The sequence below is a fragment of the Ctenocephalides felis genome, unplaced genomic scaffold, assembly GCF_003426905.1.
Source record: "Ctenocephalides felis isolate EL2017-DRISC unplaced genomic scaffold, ASM342690v1 CF-g0.4_SCAFFOLD_03572, whole genome shotgun sequence".
Taxonomy (NCBI): Eukaryota; Metazoa; Arthropoda; class Insecta; order Siphonaptera; family Pulicidae; genus Ctenocephalides; species Ctenocephalides felis.
In genome coordinates, this window is record NW_020539726.1 from 42,303,129 (window position 1) to 42,311,988 (window position 8,860).

Genomic DNA, 8,860 nt, shown 5'->3' on the forward strand with positions numbered 1-8,860 from the left:
TTTCTCGACGTTTTGAAGGTTTCTGAACATATTGGCATACCTCAGAAAAAATTGATGTGTGTGTGTGTGTGTATATATATGGATACAATTTTTTGTCAACGTTTTCGGGTGCACAGATGAACCGATTTGAATGGTTCAAAAAACATTCGATTCCTATTGATAGGGAGATGTGCTGATTAGTTTTGGGCAAAGGCAGGTCCAGCCGTTTTGGAGATACCGAGCTAAATGTGCAAAAAATGGAAGTTTTTGAGAGAACTAAGCATCCGATTTGAATGATTCAAAAAACTTCCTGCTTGTGTTGACGAAACAAATGATTGTGGACGAAAAAAAAAATTATTTCCAAAAAAAAATTTTAATATTGAAAATAATTTAATTTTTTTTAAATTCTAGCTAAAGTTTTAAAGCTCAATTTTATCTTCAAACAAGTAATTTTAACTTTGCATTTCAGTTTATATAATTCTTAAAAATATTATACAATGTCCTTAATTTTAAATTCGATTGATTAAGTTTTGTTTATTTACTTTTCCATAAACATATATAAGTTACAGTATTTATAATAATCTATTTAAAAACATTTAATATTTCTCGAATTTTTCATTACTTCACGGGAATTTCTAGATAATTGCCTTAAGGCACGATGCCATAAACGACTAGTTTATTTTAAATATTTATTGTATTATTTTTCTCTTGTATTTTGCAATTTATACATTCAAGAAAAATCAAAACTAGGACAAGAAACGTATTGAAGATCTAATGATAATAATTGTTTGGAAGCTTGTGTAAAAAAACTTTTTTGTTGATCTGATATACTTTTTCATTATATACATATATGTATATATATATATATATATATATATATACATAAATATATAAAATCCAACAAATATTTGATTGATCTCTTATCCATGACACATAATATCGTATCGTACCACAAATTACTCGTGATTTGCGTATTTCCAATACAAGAACAGAAAATGATTTGTCATCCTCCTCCAATCTATAATTTCTTTACATAACTCACCATCAATTTCTTCCCCCAGCTTCCACGGAGTGCGGAGACGACCGCCAGCTGCTCTTCGAGGGCCACTGCTACTTGATATCGGCCTATCCTCCTGCGAGATGGAGGACGGCGCGTCAGATCTGCTCCGATTCGGGCGGCGGCGCCTCCTTGGCGAGTGTTCTTGGCGAGGGCGAGATGAGGTTCCTGAGCGAGAGCATAAGGGCCAAGGGCAGAGATTACGCCAGCGGAGGAGGCGTCTATTGGCTTGGAGGAGTCTCTGGAGGAAAGAAAGAGGTAAGGAAATAAAATATTTATGGAATCCCCTGACATATAGCCAAAAGTGATCTCAGTAAACATAATCATCTTTTGTTATACTTGTCATTAAAATATTGTTCTGATCTGAAAAGTTTTACATGTTCAATTTTTTCTCATCGGATTAAATATTGATCAAAGTCGTGTTTTCAATCATTTATAAAGTAAATATTAGGTTGTCAAATATCTCCCTTCCGCCTTTTTGTATTATAAACCAAGAGCAAAAAAGCGGAAGGGAGATATTTGACAACCTAATATATAGTCCAACAAACTATATATTAAAGACTCTTTATTGTACTTCAGTTGATGACATCCTTAGTTGCATCCTTGATATACTCTAGTTGATCAATGTTTACTTCTTTATTTATTATATTTAATAGTTAAAATTATATAATTATCAATAAAATATTGTGAATTTTATATCGAATGGAAAAAACAAACTACTGAGTTGTTTTTTCCAACATGCCAATGTAGTATACAATGTCCCTTTTCGGCCGACTATTGTAAATTTATCAAATTTATTGAATGTCCTTTACTGGACAGTTGTAAAAAAGAGATAATAAAAAAAATTATTAACTTCCCGAAGGAGAAGCTTATGTTTTATCAAAAATCCGACTCGCTAATTTTATGTTTGTCTATATTTCAAGCCATTCTGAATCGAATGAGACCAACATTTGGACGAAAAGTGTATGTGTGTGTGAACAGATTTTTTGTCGTAAATCGACGTTTTCTCAAAAACGGCTGAACCAAAAAATTTAAAAGCCATTCGATGTATCTCGATGAGGACTATTGTTTGTCAGTTTTGTGCGACGATCGGCCAAGCCGTTTCTTTCTAAATAGCAGAAAAGTGAAAATTTTTTCGTTCACGTTTTAGCCCGCAATTATGAATCGATTTTGAAAATTGAAAATATTGGTTGGGAATTGTGCTGATTGGTTTTGGTAAAGATCAGCCGGGCCGTTTCTTGTAATAAAGTTTATTTAAAAAAAAAAAATCGACGATTTTTATGATTTTTTTTGACTGTAGATACCATAGTCTTGTAGATCATACTAAAATATTACGGTCCTACGACAAGTCGTTTAATTTTAAAAATTCTTCAAAGTTTGCAAAAATTAGTATCGTTTTTTGGCATTTGTCAAATTAGACCTTTCATCGGCGTTTGCTCAAAAACGCCTGAACCGATTTCAGAATTTAAAAGCCATTTGATGTATCTCAATGAGGACTATCGTTTGTCAGTTTTGTGCGACGATCTGTCGAGTCGTTTCTTTGTCATTTGGAAAAAGTGTTAAATTTTTCATCCACATTTAAGCTCAAACTACCGAATCAATTTTAAAAAATCAAAAACTGTTCGAAAGATGTTAGTTGGGAATGATACTGATTAGTTTTATGTGAAAATCTATCTAATAACTTGAAAAAAAAATGAAGCCAATTTTTATGGAACTTTGTTTGGCGATATATATCATGGTCTTATAGAACTTACTCAAAATTTACGGCCTTACGACAAGTAGTTTAATTTTAAAATTCATCAAAGTTTGAGAAAATGAGTAGTTTTTTTGATGTTTGTTAAAATTAAAATTAGACGATTTACTTGGTATAAACGACAGAATACTTGGTCTTAATGAACATACTAAACCATTAAAGCCCTACGGAAACTGGTTTAATTATAAAAAATTATTGTGAAAATTGCTTTTAGAAAATACTTCGAGTTCACGTGTTCGTTCGTTTTCAAATATCACTCATAAATTAGTTTATTTTTTTGTTAAAGTCGATTATTTTAACACATCGGGAAGTTCATGTAACTTGCCTCAAGGCAAAATACCAATACCAACTAGTTTTCATTTGCGGGATCCGGCATTCGAAGTGTAACCAATTAAAAAAGCCATAAATTTAGTTGGAAAAATACTTTTACTCGATTCAAAGTGCAAAATGTGTAAAAATAATTCAAAATTTAAAAACAATTCACTTTTGCTCGATATGACCACCTTTTGCTTTGACTATGGCCTTTAGACGATCCAAAAACAAATCGCATTTGGCCAAAATTTCTGCAATATTACTATATTTTTATAATCACATACATCCTAAAAAATTCCTTTAACCAATTCGCAAGATTATGAAATCCGAATAATCGTTTAGGGGGATTAACCATTCATTACAGCCATTACAGAAGAATTTTATATATAAGATTTGATTCTAGAGATATTTTTACATCCACATTGATTATAAATATATAATATTTTTCCAGATTCCAGCAGATAGAAGAAATGACATCACCAATCCCAGACAAACCAGAAGATCAAAAAGATCACCACAAAAATCAGTCTACACTAGAAAAATACCAGGCAATAAAAAAGACTTGGGCATCCAGTTTTTAGGTGGCATCTTAAACGCCAAACATGATGTCTTGGCACGAATCCTTGCTGGTAAAGACGACGTGGCAACCAGACAACATAAAAATCCAAACCAAAAACAAAGAAGGACCAGGAAAGCTGACAATCATATTATAAAACCATTGTCTTCTATAAGAGTAGCTAGATCAGCACTCAAAGACCAAAAACAAGCAATCCCTAGAACCAATTTGAATAATGATCCAGACTGGACAAGGTTGTACCAGAAGCACTCTTCGGGTGAAGTCTTTAGGAAAACTGGTACATCCAGGAATGAAGTATTTCCAGAAACTAGCAGCAATGGTGGTGTGAACAGTTTCAGTTGGATCGATGGCAATGAAATGGTGTTTCATGGATGGCCTCCTGAGTATTCAGTGGATTTGTTGAATGGGGACGAGGAGATGTGTCTGGGAATAAAGGTAACTTGATATGGATTATAGAAGTAATACACTTGATCAATTATAATATTTACAAAATGCAATAAGTTGGTACTTGATTAAATTAAATAATATTGTAGAGAAAGAGTAAAAGCCTTTGCATCCTTATTATCTCGTCAAAAAGAACTATAACATTACTGCTGCTCAAAAAAATATTTTTGACTATTTTTTCCCTTTCTAGTGGATTCCTTCATCAAATCCAAACGCTCCAAGTGGTCTCTACTGGGCAGCAGACAGGTGCTCTCGTCCTGGTGGGTACATCTGCAAGCGTCCCTTGCACCCTAAAGAACCCCTGATGGGCTCAGATTTTCGAGACTGGTCTGAACCCGGTGCCAGAGGTATAAATGGAACTTTGAATGGTACTGAAGGGGTACTGGTGTCTCCAAACTGGCCAGCTGGTAAGTTAGAAGTAGAAAAGTAATATTTCTAAATCATTTAATTTATATGGATCATATATTGTTTACTATTATTAATATATATATATATATATATATATATATGTATATTAATTGTTTAATATGAACAAAACAGCACTCAGATTTGTTTAACACAACTTTATTTTATGATTACAGACGTTTCGAGACCATGGTGTGTCTCATCTTCAGTGTAATTTCAAAAACAGTTACTTATATACTACACATTCTTTAATACTTTATTTTAAATTTCATTTAATTATTGGTATACAAAAAAAACACCAACTATTCCTTGCAATGCTTGACACAGTACTAAAGAAACATATAACACTTACAGAAATATTCTAAACAAAATTTGAAGTACTTATCTAGATGGAGGACAGAGAGGATATCATTATAATGTAAACAAAAAGGAGTGCTATCGCATACAAAATCGATAAAAATGAAAAAACAAATTACTTTATTGAAAGAATAAGATAAATGAAAAAATTTTTATAAATTATTAATGATGTTTATATAAGTGTCATGTAGAATATTTGTGTCGGTTCTTAGATTTATGCTATTGTTAGTCCGAACTATTAACATTGATTCTGCCATGCTCCGTTTAAATAAGTCTTTCTCATGGAATAAAAATTTGGGGATTGTCAAAATCAAACTTATGGTTGTTGATATTAGCATGATCCACAAGTGTACTTTTAAATTTTTGTTATCTATTTTTTCACATTGTAATTCATGTTGCCTGAGTCTCTTTTCTAAGTTCTGGGCAGGTCTGGCCAATATAAGAGCAATTACAATCCAAACAATTTACTTTATAAACTATATCTTTCTTTTTTGTTAATGGAGTTTCATCTTTAATTTTGGAATATAAAAATTTTTAATTGTTTTAATGGAGAAAAAGTAATACGAATATTGTGTTTTTTGAAAAGTCTTTTTGATAATTGGTTAAAATTATTGTCAAAGATATGGAAAATTAATGAAAAAAGTTTTTTTCAGGAACACTTGTTTTGCCAGGCTCTTCCGGTTTCTTATCAAACGGATTCAAGTAATTTTGCGACTCTATTTTTAATAATTGGAAAATTAACTTATATGGAAAATTATTGCCAAGTAGGATCGTTTTAACTAATTTTATGTTTGTATCATAAAACAGGGGATCAGATAATAAAAGAGCGTGATCTACAAGATTTTAGATGGTAGACCTTTTTATATTGAGAGGAACATGCGAAATTACAATTAATGTATCTCGCGGACCAACTATCTAAGAAACGACACAAATATTTTAATGACACTTATATAAACATCATTAATAATTTATAAATTTTTTCATTTATCTTATTCTTTTCAATAAATTAATTTGTTTTTTCATTTTTTATCGATTTTTGTATGCGATAGCACTCCTTTGTTTACATTATAATGATACCCTCTCTGTTTCCATCTAGATAAGTACTTCAAAATTTGTTTAGAATATTTCTGTAAGTGTTATATGTTTCTTTAGTACTGTGTCAAGCATTGCAAGGAAGAGTTGGGTTTTTTGTATACCAAAAATTAAATGAAATTTAAATAAATTATTAAAGAATGTGTAGTATATAAGTAACTGTGTTGAAATTACACTGAAGATGAGACAACACCAGGGTCTCGAACAACGTCTGTAATCATAAAATAAGTTGTGTTAAACAAATCTGAGTGCTGTTTTGTTCATATTAAACAATTAATATTCGTTCCACTCATATCATAAAATTCTATATAATGTATATATATATATATATATATATATATATACAGGGCCGGTCCTGGGGTCAGTAGCGCCCGCATGCAACTTTTTTTCTAGCGCCCCTCCCCCTATTTTCACCGCTAACAGTATCATTAAAATTATATAAATATTTACATATTTTTTAAAAATTAATGTTTAATTTTCTGGATTTAGTACACAAAAAATTAGATGTAATCTAGAAGGGTATAAAATATATTGATTTTAAATTTATTTATTATTATCGATATCAATAATTAAAACAATTGTTGTTTCATAATTTCACATTTTAGTAATATTCATATGTAGTAATTGGTTAAGGATGTAAGTTCGACTACCATAGCAAAAGAATTAATATTTTTGTTAGACTAAAGTTATAGAATTTAAGAAATGCATTTAAGAAATAATATTATTATTTTGATATAAAGATCTTGATCTCAAAATAATAAACACTATTTTGAAATGCATTTCTTAAATTTTATAACTTAATTTAACAAAAATATTAAGTGAAATAAATAAATTAATTTTTAATTATTCTGGATTTAGTGCACCAAGAAATAGATATAATCTAAAAGCGTATAAAGTATATTGATTTTAAATTTATTTAGAAAATCGAGGCGATTCGGGGTTGATCACAATCAGCATTTTGAAATTTTCAATTATTTTTACGTAAGTGCAATATTAATATTTAAAAAGACTTTAATTAATTTTCAAAACATAACACTCGTATTTCATGTTGGATTTTTTTAAATTTTAATTTAATTTAATTTTTCATTATTACAATATCCAAAATGCGTCGTAAAGTTCTCCTATTGATATCGTAAGAGCCGTCATATTCAGAGTATCAGCTTGTTGTTTTAAAGTTAAATTTTTAACGTATTTTAAAAGTGTTGTTCAAAAATCAGTAAAAAATGCAAAGAAATTACTATTTCTTGAACAATAGTGAAAAAAAACTTATTATATTTGATTTGTATATTATTTTTGTATAGTTAATAATTATTAAATTTAGAGAATGGACACCACCAGGTATAAAACAAGCCTTAAGATTTTCGTTCCAAAATAAATTTAGCTTCCATCTTTCATATTTGTTCCACGCATGTCTTTAACATTCAAAATTCAACAGATGCGAAACATTTGCAACAAAAGCAAAAGTTACAATTCAATTTCTCGGAATAAACGAGTCATTTTCTAAGCACTGACTCCCCATTTCTTATAATTTGTTTATATTTTTTAACAAGTTCCGATTCAATTAAATCAGCTCGCAATTTTTCGTCAATAATGTCCAACAATTAATTTAATGTTTCGCAGGTTTGCGATTATGGGATTGAACACTAGATAATTTCTTTTACGACTCCACGGTAACTTCAAACAAAGAAAAAATTGAATAAGTAGATTAGGCAATAAACAGAGCTGTTATTTACTAATTTGCAGAGTAATTTTTCGGTTAATTGTTTCTACTGCTATCACATTGCAAAATAAATATGCTTTTTGTGTCTCCGTATCCCTAGCTAAGTTAAATTATTTATTATAATTTATTAAGTATTCTAGATTTTAAATAAATAATTCTAGATTTTATATAAAGAATATATTATAAATTTAATTTCCGAAACTCGTTTTGGCGCCCCCTAAGGCTTGCGCCCGCATTTTTTGCATGCATCGCATGCAAGGCAGGACCGGCCCTGTATATATATATATATATATATATATTTATTATTATTTTTTTAGGTTACCCCAACAATTTAGACTACTGGACACGAATAACAAGTCCCTCACGCACCAGAATCGTCGTCCACTTCGAGAATCTTGACATGGAATCTCAGGAGTCCTGTTTGTATGACAGATTGGAACTGTCCAGTCTTTCGTCAAAAGTTACAAATGTCGACAACGGCTTTCTGGAAGACTCAATTGATAATTTTAAGAATTACACCAACGGGGATGTGGTAAATGCTACAAATGGTAATTGGATTGCTGTAGAAAAAAATGGTGCAGGAAGGAATGGTGTTTTGGGCAATTTGGTGTCCGGTAGTACCAGAAAATATTGTGGTGTCAGGAATGACAACATGGATGAATTGGATTTTGTGACGCAGGGGAATGAATTGTTATTGAGGTAAGATAAAGTTATTTCTATTGAAATAGTAGACAGTAAATTTATTTTCTTATTTTTTCAGGTTTCATTCAGATCACTCCACAGTTGGTACAGGCTTTCGTGCTACCTGGAGGGCTGTTGATGTCAGTTCTTGTCCTTCACACAGAATAACATCACGGGAAGGAATCCTGACGAGCCCTGATTATCCCAGAAACTTGTTGACGGACTTGGATTGCACCAGTGTTCTTCTGGCACCACATTTGGATGGCAGAGTTTGGCTAGAAGTAAGTGATAAATGAAATGGTAATAGCTAGGGAATGCAATACCGGTAGAAAATTCAATACCGGTATTTCGGTAATTTTTCATTTTAAAACCGGAATACCGGTAAATTACCGGTATTTTTATTATCTTCAACAAACGTAAACAAAATTGAAAGTTACTAGTACAAATATAAAAAAAATGTATATACAATTACAACTATATTCA